The following is a 12914-nucleotide window of genomic DNA, read 5'->3' as shown; positions in this document are numbered from 1 at the left end:
GTGTGTGTGTGTGTGTGTGTGTGTATGTATATATATAGATGCATGTGTGTGTATGTGCTCCCCCCCCAACATCGCTTGACGTCCAATGCTGGTTTGTTTACATCGCCATAACTTAGCGGTTTGCCGAAAGAGACCAATAGAATAAGTACTAGGCTTACAAAGAATAAGTCCTGGGATTGATTTGTTTGATTAAAGGCAGTGCTCCAGCATGGCCACAGTCAAATGACTGAAACAAGTAAAAGAATATGAGTTTTATTAAATCTTAATCTTTAGAATTGACTGCTTTGCTTCTTCTTCTTCTTCTTCTTCTAATGAACTTCTTCCCCCAAAATAATTCAGCATTACCGTTATAGGTCTTTTAACTTCTAAACTGATCAAAATTTAGATTGATGTTTGAAAGCCACATCATCATTATCATCACCATCATTATTTAATGTCCATGTTGCAGGGTAAAGACACTTTGACAGAATACAACACATCTTAGGACCATATAGTGCTCCAGTGTCTGCTTTGCCATGGTTTCTACAGAGTGTAAAAGCACCCACTACACTCTCAGGATGGTTGGCGTTAGGAAGGGCATCCAGATGTAGAAACTCTGCCATTTCAGATTGGAGCCTGGTGCAGCCATCCAGTTCGCCAGTCCTCAGTCAAATCGTCCAACCCATGCCAGCATGGAAAGCAGACGTTAAACGATGACATTTGAACAAAATTTTGTCCACGTGCAATGAGACATGAATGGTTAACTTTATATTTTTTTTACTGCTCCCATAATGTTTGAATTTTCCCAGAAGTCTTTGAGGGTTTGATATTTATCATCAGTCACTGTAAATCAAGTTTTACACTCCTTTTAGAAGTACCAGGTTACATGCCCTCGTCATCATGTAATGTCCATGTTCAATACTGGCATGGGTTAGATGGTTTGGCAGAACCTGATGGATCGAAAGAATACATTATGCTGCAGAGTCTACTTTGGCATGATTTCTATGACTGGATGCCATTTCCTAACACCAACCACTTTACAGGGTGTGCTGGATGCTTTTTTTGTGCCACTGGTACTCATGAGGTCACCATGCAACTTGCAAGACTACGAAACCCAAGAGTGGAGGCAGCTTTGTGCTAGGAAATGAGGGTTAAAGTATAAGAAGGGTGTGGGGTAGAGCAAGTTCTGGTAAAGACAATTCACATTTAGTGGTGGTGGGAGTGAGAATGAATCAGTTGTAGTGCTGTGAAGAAATAAATAGTGGTTATAAATAGGTGAGTGACCTAGTGGTTAAAGTGTTGCTTTCACAATCACAAGATTGTGGTTTCAATCCCTGAGCTAAGAAGTACATTGTGTTCTTGAGCAAAACACTTCATTTCACATTACTTCAATCCACTCAACAGTAAGTAAGCAACCCTGCAACAGACTAACATCCTATTCAGGGGGAATGTTGTTATCTTGTCCACTTATCTGCCATGGAACCTGGATAACTGCCCCTATGAACCCTGGGACTTGAGACAATATTATAGAGGTTGATGATGATGTACTTTAAGAAATTGATATAGCTTGCGCAATCACACCCAAACAGAAAAATCACTTCAAGTGTGACAAGTGCTCATGAAGCGATAAGCTGGTTCTTTAAAGGATATTCAAATTAAAGCGGGAAATTCTGAGAAAATCAAGCAATGAGTTACTTTTTTTTTTTTTTTACGTGCTTTTAGTTGTTAAATTACCGCAGTATTAAGCTTCATTATAACAAGGTCTCACTCGCTGAAGAAACATAAAACGATGTTTGAATATAGATGTGCGGTATGTACTGGAAAGTTAGATTACATTTGCCTGCATGTGTAGGGAATATGTTTGCAAATAAAAGTGTGTGTGTGTATTAGATAGATGTATTCGTATATACGTGATGGATAGATATATTTGTATATACATGAACGATGGCTAGATAAGTTTGCGAGAGTTGAATATACAGGGTGTCCACAAAGTCTGGGTACATGGGATTAACACATACTTTAAGAAATTATTATTTCTTATATTTAATTATTTATGTTATGATTTTATTTACTCCCATGTACCCAGGCTTTGTGGACACCCTGTATATTAGCATATACATTATGTACGTGGGATGGGATGAAAGCAACAGAAAAGTTGAAGAATGAGAGCAAAAAAAGAGGAATTAGAAATAAGAGGTTATGTAATGAGATACGATCAATACCCTTATTTATATAATGCCTTTTCATTTTGTTCTATCTATTAGAAATAGTAACCAAATCCCTTACACAGTACACCCTACGCCAGTGTTTCTCAACCGAGGTTCATATGACCCTTATGGGTTCATATGACCCTTATGGGTTCATATGACCCTTAGGGGTTCATATGACCCTTAAGGGTTCATATAAGATTTTGTTGTTAAAATTTATGCGCGATAAATTGGTTATACTTCTTCAACACATAAAATATTCGGTAACATTTTTAAAAACAATTCCTAATAATATTTAATTATGAAAATATAATAGGATTTTCTAAACCTCAAATAGCTATAGGGGTCAAGTAGAGTAAAACAGTAATCAAAAGGGTCCGTCCATAGGTAAAAATTGGTTGACTACCACTGCCTTATGCTCTTTAAAAAAAAAGTGGGGAGGGCATATTGGACGATGTAGTTTGATATAACTACGATAACGAAGCATAATGGGTGGAATGGGTTTGATATCAGTACAGAGGTTGTAGAAAGAAGGGAAGCTATAGGCAAAGACCGGCATGATCGACTAAAGCCTTTCAAGAGAGCCAAATACATATATCAGTGGGGTACTTGTTTTGCCGATCTCTCTTTGTTGAACCGCACAATTATAGAGCATAAAGGGACACAACACAAAGAATATCAATCTCAAAACCGGTATAAATACAAACACAAAGAATATCAATCTCAAAACCGGTATAAATACAAACACAAATACATACATATACAACAGATGTCCACAGTTTTCGTCTGCCGAAGCGATGATAAAAAGAGATATGTTCAGTGTGAGATCGAACCTGAAACTACGTCGTTGCGAAGTGAACTTTTTAACATATGGTTTCGTCTGGCAGAAAGGACTGTCCACAGCTTTAACTAAGAGATAGAGGGGGGGAGAGAGGGAGATAGACAGGAGGAGAGAGAATGAAAATTATAAAAACGATAGATGAAGGGGCATGAAAGAGAAAGCGAGAGGGAAACACAGAAAGAGAGAAATAAAAGAGGTCAAAAAGAGAGGCAAAAGAAAAGAAAGTGTATTAGATTGGGGTCCTGGGTCACAAATTGATTATCACAGATATCAGAAAGTAACTGGTGAGATTCGAACCAACCACCTACCTCAAGTTATACCGGGTGGAAGTTGTTACTGAAGGTGGTGGTGGTGGTAATAGTCGAGATCGTGGTGTTGTTATTTTCGGTGGCAGTGGTCCCGTCTCCCTATAACAGCAACGGTAACATGTAATCCCATTATGTAACACGTACACATACACGCCTACGTGTGTATATATATACACACATACACAGGGGTCGTCACAACAGTAAGGAGCAGACTTCTTTAGAAGACGACAGACACACAAGCTTCCAGGGTCACCGTGATACTAAAATCTTCGTGACATAACCGGAAATGAACGAACATTTCCGAACTTTACCACAAAATCATATCGCTAACAAAAAATATACATTTAAACCATATTCAAAATATATTTTTGATTCCTTTTACTATGACATTGATCATTATTGAAATTATTATTGATATTTATTGATACTACTACTAGTATTGTTACTGTTGCTGCTGCTACTAGTAATAGTAAGGCGTAGCAGGAGAGGTTCGCCGGTTGCTGGTTCCTAGTTATGACATAAATCGACTTACGACATTGAATGTGCCCGTCATCATCATGTCGAGGTGATGTCCCAGTTTTGTGTCACCAATACCGTCCGTACGTGTACGTCAATGCGTGCGCACGTTCATGTGTGCGCGTGAAATTACACTACATGCTCTATGATAAAGAAGCTTGCTTCTGAATGATGTAATTCATGGTTCAATCCCACTTCTCGGCACCTTGGACCTGTGTATTCTGCAATATTTCTTGGCCGACCAGTGCATTGTGAACGAATTTGGCAGACGGAAACTGAAAGAAGCCTGTCATATATATATGTCTTTGTCCTCGTCACTGCTTTGCAACCCGTGTTGGGCTGTTCACGCCCCCGTACCTCAGCGCTTCGGCAAAAGAGCCGGTAGAAGGTAGATATTTTGTAAAGGACCGGTTCGTACCTCGGTGTAGAATAATTTTTTTTTCCACGGGTTTTTTTCGAGTGCATTCAACGTATTTGACCACCAAACACACCGCAAGCCACTTTTTTTCTTCTTTTTTTTGTCGGTAAAGAAAGAGGTGGGAGGGATCAAAAAATTATTTCACAGCGAAATGAGCCTTTATCGCAATAGCTGTTACGTGGTAGCAGGACGTGCTAGAAATAGCAGCCAAATCTTTTCTTTTCTGGAGAAAGGAGCCGTTTACGCGTGATTTCGATATCACATTCGTCGAAAGTATGCGAAATAACCTGGAAAAGTAAAACAAAAACCCGCGAAACAAAACTCTGAGGTCTCCACCACCATCCTCCCTTTTCTTTCCCTGAAAAAAGTGGTTTGCGGTAAGTTTGGAAGTCAGATACGTTGAATGCACTCGAAAAAATCCGTGGAAAAAAATTATTTCACACCTAGGTACGAACGGGTCCTTTACGAAACATTTACCCGGTAGAATAAGTACCTCGTTTTTAAAGAAGTATTGAAGTCGATTTGTTCGACAAAAGCCTTCAATCGGTGCTCCAGCAAGGGTTGCTGGCTAATAACTGAAACACACACACACGTCAAGGGAGACAATTTAGCATTTTTCAGGAACTGGAGCTAAATTTATTTTGTAATTACCATCTCTAATCGCCCTTATAATAGGGCATCAGAACAATTTAATAGCCCTTACCGATTATATTTTCCGTAACATTTTAATAAGTACTTTTCTTTTCAGAGATACGATTTCGACGGAATTTAAACCCGGAACATAAAGAATCGTTAGCACGCCGAATGAAATGTTTACGAGAAGTATAAGGTCTCCTGGAATTTTGGATAAGTGTGTTAGTTGATTACATCGACCTCAGTGCATGACTGGTACTTATTTTACCGGTCTCGATAGGATGAAAGGCAAAGTCGATACTTTTTGGTTATCTCATTCCCATTAAAATATTGGGTTATCTCCCCGACGATCTATAAGAAATATCGGTATTTTTGTTTATCTCCCCCAACTAAAAAAAAATTGTTTAACCTTTAATAAAACAAAAAAATGAAACTATAAAACCTCGTTTTGAATCTGATAATAACAAATCATATAAAACTGAAAAAATTAATAAACATGAGAACTGGAAAGATTAAACATCTTACTGAATCTAATAACATTTTTGTAACAGATCATACGATGGCTATTGAGAAGGTCAAAAGTCAAAAATGTGTTGAGGTATTGAATTAAAAGGATCTAACACTTTTAATCCAATGTCTTGTCACGACATTAACTTGGTTTTTTAGTGGGGTGATAACCCAGTTTTTTAATGGCAAATTTTTAATGGGGGTGAGATAACCAGAAAGTACCGCAAAATCTACCTGAAGATAAACAACAAAAACAATAGACATATTTTTTCCCATTTTTGTCTCGAGAAGAGAAGATAACGTCCATGATGCCCCCACCCTCTTAAGACTGGTGAAGTTGATATGAATTTACTCAGAGACGACTGCAAATTAATAAACAATGTTGAATCTGCCCAGCAGCTTAAAGAGTTAATAATTGTTGTATTTTAACATTTTATTATGAATTTTGTCCCTAAAAATAGGGACTTATGATACTTTTTGGTTATCTCACCCCCATTAAAAAATTGGGTTATCTCCCCCAACTAAAAAAGTATGAAAAAATTAATAAACATGAAAAGTGAAAAGATTAAATATCTTATTGAATCTGATAACATTTTTATAACAAATCATCCGATGAGGAGGCCAAAAGTCAAAAATGTGTTGAAGTATTGAATCAAAAGGATCTAACTCTTTTAATCCAATCTCTTGTCGCCACATTAACTCAATTTTTTAGTGGGGAGATAACCCAAATTTTTAATGGCAATTTTTTAATGAGGATGAGATAACATTTGGTGAAGACCGTAATTGTTTTCACGAGATCGTGCGATGCAGCGATATGATGTGCGATGTAATGGATATAGAACATGTAGAATCACGTCGGTATGATGTAGCCCACTACAGAATGTAGCATGGAGATGTAATGCTACGAGATGTAATGCTACGGGCGAAATGCTACGAGGTATTTAGTCTGCCGCTACATTCTGAGTTCAAATTCCGCTGAGGTCGACTTTGCCTTTCATCTTTTCGGGGTCAATAAATTAAGTACCAGTGAAACACTGCGGTCGATGTAATCGACTAGTCCACTCCCCTAAATTTCAGGCCCGGTGCCTATAGCAGAAAAGATTTTTTTTTTTTTAATTCATATTTTTTAGAAATTATACATTTTTCGAAAAGTCCTAAATGGGGATCGCTGAAAAAAAAAACATATTTATCCTTTTCTATTCAATTGCAATAAAAACATTTTAGTTTTTTTGAAACTATAGTATCAAATGCGAATGTGTATGAAATATCAATGAATGATATAAATGGGAAATGCAAAAAAAAAAAAAAAGGCGTTTTCAAAACAGTCAACATTTTTGTAGTTAAGAAATAGCGATTTATGACATAAAAATGACAAACTTTAACTACTAAATATTAATAAACAGACCTCTTCAAATGCATTGTACATAAGCAATTCACTTTAAATACAACGAACAACCGGCAACGAGATTGTTTTTAGCAGATCCCCAAATGAGGCTCATGGCAAGCAATGGGCTTAATACTATTAAGGTGACGGGCTGACAGAATCGTTACCCCGCTGGGAGGAAAATAATTAATGGCATTTCTTCCACCTTTTCATTTTATCAATTCAAATATTGCCAACGTCGAATTTGGGTACTTTTTGGTTATCTCACCCCCATTAAAAATGGGATTATCTCCCCACTAAAAACTTTGGTTATCTCCCATATATAAAAACCATCACTTTTTTCAAGTGAGCTTTATATATGTCTTACCTTATTAATTTTTCTTGAGATTAATTTACATTTAGGACATTTTAAGAACTAATATAAATACTATCTTCTTAATATAAAACAAACATCGCAATTTTTAAGATTTGTGGGCAATAACGAAATAAGAAACGTTAGCACGCCAGGCGAAATGCTTAGCGGTATTTCGTCTGTCTTTACGTTCTGAGTTCAAATTCCGCCGAGGTTGACTTTACCCTTCATACTTTCGGGGTCGATAAATCAAGTACCAGTTGCGTACTGGGGTCGATCTAATCGACTGCCCCCCCCCCAAAAAAAAATTCCAGGCCTTGTGCCTAGAGTAGAAAAGAATCGAATTTATCTCTCCAAAATTGCTGGCTGTATACCAAAATTAGAAAGAAAAGAAGGATTTCATCCCGTTACTGTCTCCTCCTCCACCTCCTCAAAAATTAAGGCAGATATTTGTAAAGAAACGTCCGGTTCTCAGCAGAAACGCTTTATCAAGAATTGCACGGTGAAGAACTGGGTGATCAGAAGTATTCACAGCTTTTACGTAGGAAGCAAGGATTATCTTTTGTCTTGATTCAGTCACTGGACTGCGGTCATGCTGGGGTACTGCCTTGAAGGGTTTAGTCTAACAAATCGACCCCAGTAGTTTTAAGTTTGGTATTTCTTTTCTATCAGTCTCTTTTATGAACTCTGCGTAACGGGGACGTAAACAAACCAACACTAGTTGTTAGGCAGTGAGGCAGGAGCAAACATTTGTTCTCCTTTTATTTGTCACCCAACTTACAAGTTATTCCGGCATCTTACATACATACATACATACATACATACATGCATAGATAGATAGATAGATAGATAGATAGATAGATAGATAGATAGATAGATAGATAGATAGATAGATAGATAGATAGATAGATTGGATTAAAGTTGCAAGCAAGCTCCAGGGGAGATAACTGTATGCTGCTTATGATAACTAGCCTTTTTTTCTTCTTCTTTATCTCTAATAATATATCAATGAATGATTAAAGAGAAACTATTATTAAATGATTCTTGCTACGTTTGCTACGCTAGAAAGCCAAGCATTCATTTCGGGAACATATTTGCCGGCTTTCTGTATGCAAGGTCCAACTTTATCTCGCAACAAAACATAAAACACCAGTGTTGGAAAGAGGGGTGGGAGGGGTCGTAGGGGAGCAGTGGTCCCCAACTTTCAGCTCATAACGTTGGCTTTAATGTCTTATCCTATCTTCCCAGCATATACCCTCCACACCTTAGTGCGCCCCTATTTCTTAAAACTCATTCTGTCAGTGTAAGAGACACGGACATACCCTGTTTCTATTTCTCCTGCCTCTCTCTCTCCTCCTCACACATACACACACACACTATCTGTCCGTCTGTCCATCTCTCTTCTCTCTCTCTCTCTTACACACACACACACTCTCTCTCACACATATACACACATTCCCTCTCTCTCTCTCTAACACACACACACTCTCTCTCTCTGTCTCTCTCTCTCTGTCTCTCTCTCTCTCTCTCTCTCTCTCTCTCTCTCTCTCTCTCTCTCTCTCTCTCTCTCACTCTCTGCTTCTTTTTCTCTCCGTCCAAAATATAACACCACCGATCACATTACAAAACACGAACCAACAAGGAAACAGCGAGGCCTCTACAAAAGCTTTGGTTATGCGATCCATCTCAAACACAATCATTTCGCAATATCTCTGAGAAAATATGTGACCGAAATTATACAGTTTTTTTTCCTTCTTCTTCTTCTTCGTAAGGTCGACTTATACGATAAGTCTAGATTTGAACATTTATTTTTTGACTGAAAAATCTACCTCGACTTATATGACAAAATATACGATATTTATGATTATATTATACAGCTTGTTTGCCTTTTGCATTTCCTACAGAAAGTTTGTCTCTTAGGGACAGAAAGCATTATCAGCTGAAAACTTGTGAATACCTAAGGTTACAGGTAGTAACTAACCGCTACCCACATAAATCCTACCAGGAATAAGACCGAACCTGAGCCAAACCCAAAATAGTAGTAGTAGTAGTAGTAGTAGTAGTAGTAGTAGTAGTAGTAGTAGTAGTAGTAGTCGTCAACAGCGAAGGCATCCAGTTACCAGATGGCCAGACATTGAAAGGAGGAGAGAATTATAAGAATCTAGAAGTAATAGAATCGGACAGAGTACTAACTACAGAAATGAAAACGAAAATTGAGGAGTACATCAGAAGGGTGAGGAAGCTAATGAAGTAAAAGCTAAATGGTTTGAATCTAGTGAAGGCTGTAAATACTTGGGCAGCATCTTTACTTTGATACCCAGCAACTTTTATAGATTGAACAAAAACTGAATTAGCAAAGCTAGACAGAAGAAATAGGAGGGAATTCAATATGAATAGAGGACTCCGCCCAGGGGCAGGAGTAGCAAGATTATACCTACCTAGAAAGGAAGGTGGAAGAGGGTTAATACCAGTAGAAGACTGCGTGGAGTTAGCTAGGGTAGATATAGATTCCTATGTAGGTAATAGTGAAGAACGTTTATTAACAGCTGTTAGAGTGACAGCGAGACAAAGGGAAACCAAAAACCTAAACGAAGTTAAAAATCAGAAAAATGAACAAAAGTTATCTGACTAGCAGGAGAAGGTTTCCATGGTAGGTTCCCAAAGATAGTTGCAGCAAATAGTAATAGTGGGACATGGTTATTAAAATAGACTAGTTGATTACGTCGACGAAAGTGATCGACTGGTACTTATTTTATCGATCTTGAAAAGATGAAAGGCAAAGTTGGCCTCGGTGAGATTTGAACGCAGAGCCCGAAGAAATACGATGTTTTAACGATTCTGCCAATCCGCCGTCAGTCGAAATAATTCCTGATTTCGGTACAAGGCCATATTTAGGAGATGGAGTTACTCAATTACACTGTCTCCAATACTTGACTCGTGTTTTATTTCATCTCACTCTGAAGAGTGAAAAGCAATGTTAGCCGGCGGGATTTGAACTCAGATTGCAAAGAACAGTAACTAAATACCGTAAGGCATTCTACCCAACTCTCTAAATATTCTGCCAATCTACCATCATAACAAGGACAACAACAACAACAGTTTCTTTATTTTCCTCAGCGGCTCGAACACATATAACGATGTGCTAGTATTCGGTTATGACGATGATGAGTGTTCCAGCTGATCCGATCAACGGAACAGCCTGCTCGTGAAATTAACGTACAAGTTGCTGAGTACTCCACAGACACACTCAGGGAGATTCAGCGTGACACAGAATGTGACAAAGTTGGCCCTTTGAAATATAGGTAAAACTCATTTTTGCCAGCTGCGTGGATTGGAGCAACGTGAAATATAGTGTCTTGCTCAGGGACACAACGCGCCGCCGGGATTTGAACTCATGACCTTACGATCGTGAGCCGAGTACCCTAACTAGCCTTCACATGTATTAAGACGATAACAACACACCGGAAGCGGGTAAATCAAGTAAAAAGAAAACGAAATCTATAATTACAATAGGTAACATTAAAGGAGAAAATACACACACAGGCGCAGGAGTGGCTGTGTGGTAAGAAGCTTCCCTACCAACCACATGGTTCCGGGTTCAGTCCCACTGCGTGCCACCTTAAGAAAATGTCTTCTACTATAGCCTCGGGCCGACCAAAGCCTTGTAAGTGGATTTGGTAGAAGGAAATTGTATGCATATATTTGTGTATCTGAGTTTGTACCCCACCATCGCTTGACAACCGATGTAGGATGGTTTTATCGCTTCGTGTGCACCTCGGACAGGTTCGGCTGCTGGTCCTTCAGTATCTGTTTGAGTCTGTGTCCATGCCGATAGCTAGAATCATTCTCAGGCCATCAGCACTCACACTCTCCACTAACCTTCGATAAAATACAGAAGTTGACTTTTCCACTGACAGCATCCTCCAGCTGGCAGAATGCAGTGACTCTGGAAACACCATCCGGATGCGAAACATTCGATATATATCAGGACTTGCACCAGGACCACTGTTTAGTCAAAGAAACGAGCTGCCTAAAGACGGTGCACAAACAGCGACCTTCCGTTTCACTGTCTTCGTTGTCACAACAATCTGACACTCTGTAGGTGATTTAGACTCAGTGAACGTACCTTAGCATAATAAGGAACCACATTTTTAGACTCGTGGAGTGGAAGTTAAAAGCAAATGGATCTAGCCACCAGCAGTGCAGTCTCTTCTACAAGTGTCGAAAAAGCAAGCGTCCAGTTTAGCCAGGTGTTATTTGGGACAAGATACGACGGCCAACCGACAGTATACCAATGAAGCGATATAGGCGGTAGCCACTTCCGCTACCCTTTCCGGAATGGCTTCCTCTTAGACAATTTCTGAATGAAACTGGCCAATTTGCACGCAACCCGTCCCAGTTTTTACGCCACTCGGAAGTTTGGTTTAAATCAGACTCCAAGCATCTTAACCGTACTCATCGTCCAACAGCAGAAGCCGCCAATGAACCGACATGGACTCGCCTCTCTAGGTTTCGAGCTGCAAACCTGCCGACTTGTTCTGGTTAATGCGTACGCTTGCAATCCCCTGCTACTCTCCCAGTGTGGTGGTGATCGCCTCGATTTCCAATGAGCTCAAAGTCATGATGGTGATATAATCGGCATTTGCAGATATAGCTCTCCTGAGTTCTACTTCGAGCGGGATGCCACCCATTGTCTCTAGCCTCTATAGAATTGGCTCTGACACCAAAATATAGAGGACAAATGGAAAGATACATCCTTGACAAACTGAATGCGATGAGAAACGGGTCCAAGAGGTGGCCGTTTAGTTTGACCATCAAACAGATGCCGCTGTACATTGTACTTATCCAGTCTTTAAAAACGACCGGATTATTGCCTCAAATGTAAAGGATAAGAAAAACATGTGGGAGCTCGCTGTTGTATTTTTTCAATGGGTTTAAATACCAGGCGTGTGGCGTAGTGGTTAGGGTGTTCGGGTCATGATCGTAAAGTCGTGAATTCGATTCCCGGTGGTGCGTTGTGTCCTTGAGCAAGATATTTTACTTCATGTTGCTCCAGTTCACTCAGCTAACAAAAAGGAGTTGTATCTGTAATTCAAACGGCCAGGCCTGTCACATTTTGTCATGTTGAATCTTCCTGAGAATCACGTTAAGGGTATGCGTGTCCGTGGAGTACTCAGCCACTTGCACGTTAGTTTCACGAGCAGGCTGTTTCATCGAATGGATCAACTGGAACACTTAAGTGCTAGGATTGCGTACTGGAACTTCAACGCAACTCTTGTTTTGCCTTAATCTCGCTTCAAAATGGCTCCTACGGTTAACTCCAAGCAACTTTCATATCGTCACTCTGCTGGAGAGCTGCCAAAATAGCCGGGCAATTAACACTCGAGTTGTTTAACCTACTTCCATGTTCTTATCGGCGCAACACTTACATAGTAATCGAATGAATTGAAATGTTAAAAAAGTCAAACCACGAACATAGCTGGCACAAGGCAAAAAAGTTTTCGGAGATTTAAACCAGGAATTTTGTCAGACTCAATCGAATCAGTGATAATAATATTAAATTCTAACAATATCATACATTTACGAGAAGAGCACAGTTGAATAAGTATCACCCCCCCCCCACCTCAGTACTTGACTGGTACTCGTTCTTTTATCGACCTTGATAGGATGAAAGGCAAAGTCAACCTCGGCGGCGATTTGAACTCCGAAGGTAAAAAGGGAGCAATTAAATAAATGAAAGAAATTTTGTCTGGTAATTTGTGATGTAAA

General features: G+C 39.2%; 1 protein-coding gene across 4 annotated transcripts in view; it reads right to left on the bottom strand.

Moving 5' to 3' along the window:
• LOC106882755 (bifunctional coenzyme A synthase) overlaps positions 1-12914 on the bottom strand; it is a 72533-nt gene that overhangs the window by 24238 nt on the left and 35381 nt on the right. The window contains exon 1 of one of the 4 annotated variants that reach the window (XM_014933533.2): positions 3868-4050. The exons of 1 other annotated variant lie outside the window; for it this stretch is intronic. The gene's annotated coding sequence lies outside the window, so the exon portion shown is untranslated. Of the gene's footprint in view, positions 1-2944; positions 3068-3335; positions 3626-3867; positions 4051-12914 lie in introns of those variants that run through there. 2 more of the 4 variants (XM_014933531.2, XM_014933532.2) reach the window with 2 other exon arrangements.

Source organism: Octopus bimaculoides, chromosome 9 (genome assembly GCF_001194135.2).
Source record: "Octopus bimaculoides isolate UCB-OBI-ISO-001 chromosome 9, ASM119413v2, whole genome shotgun sequence".
Taxonomy (NCBI): domain Eukaryota; kingdom Metazoa; phylum Mollusca; class Cephalopoda; order Octopoda; family Octopodidae; genus Octopus; species Octopus bimaculoides.
This window is presented reverse-complemented; position numbering and strand designations above follow the sequence as displayed.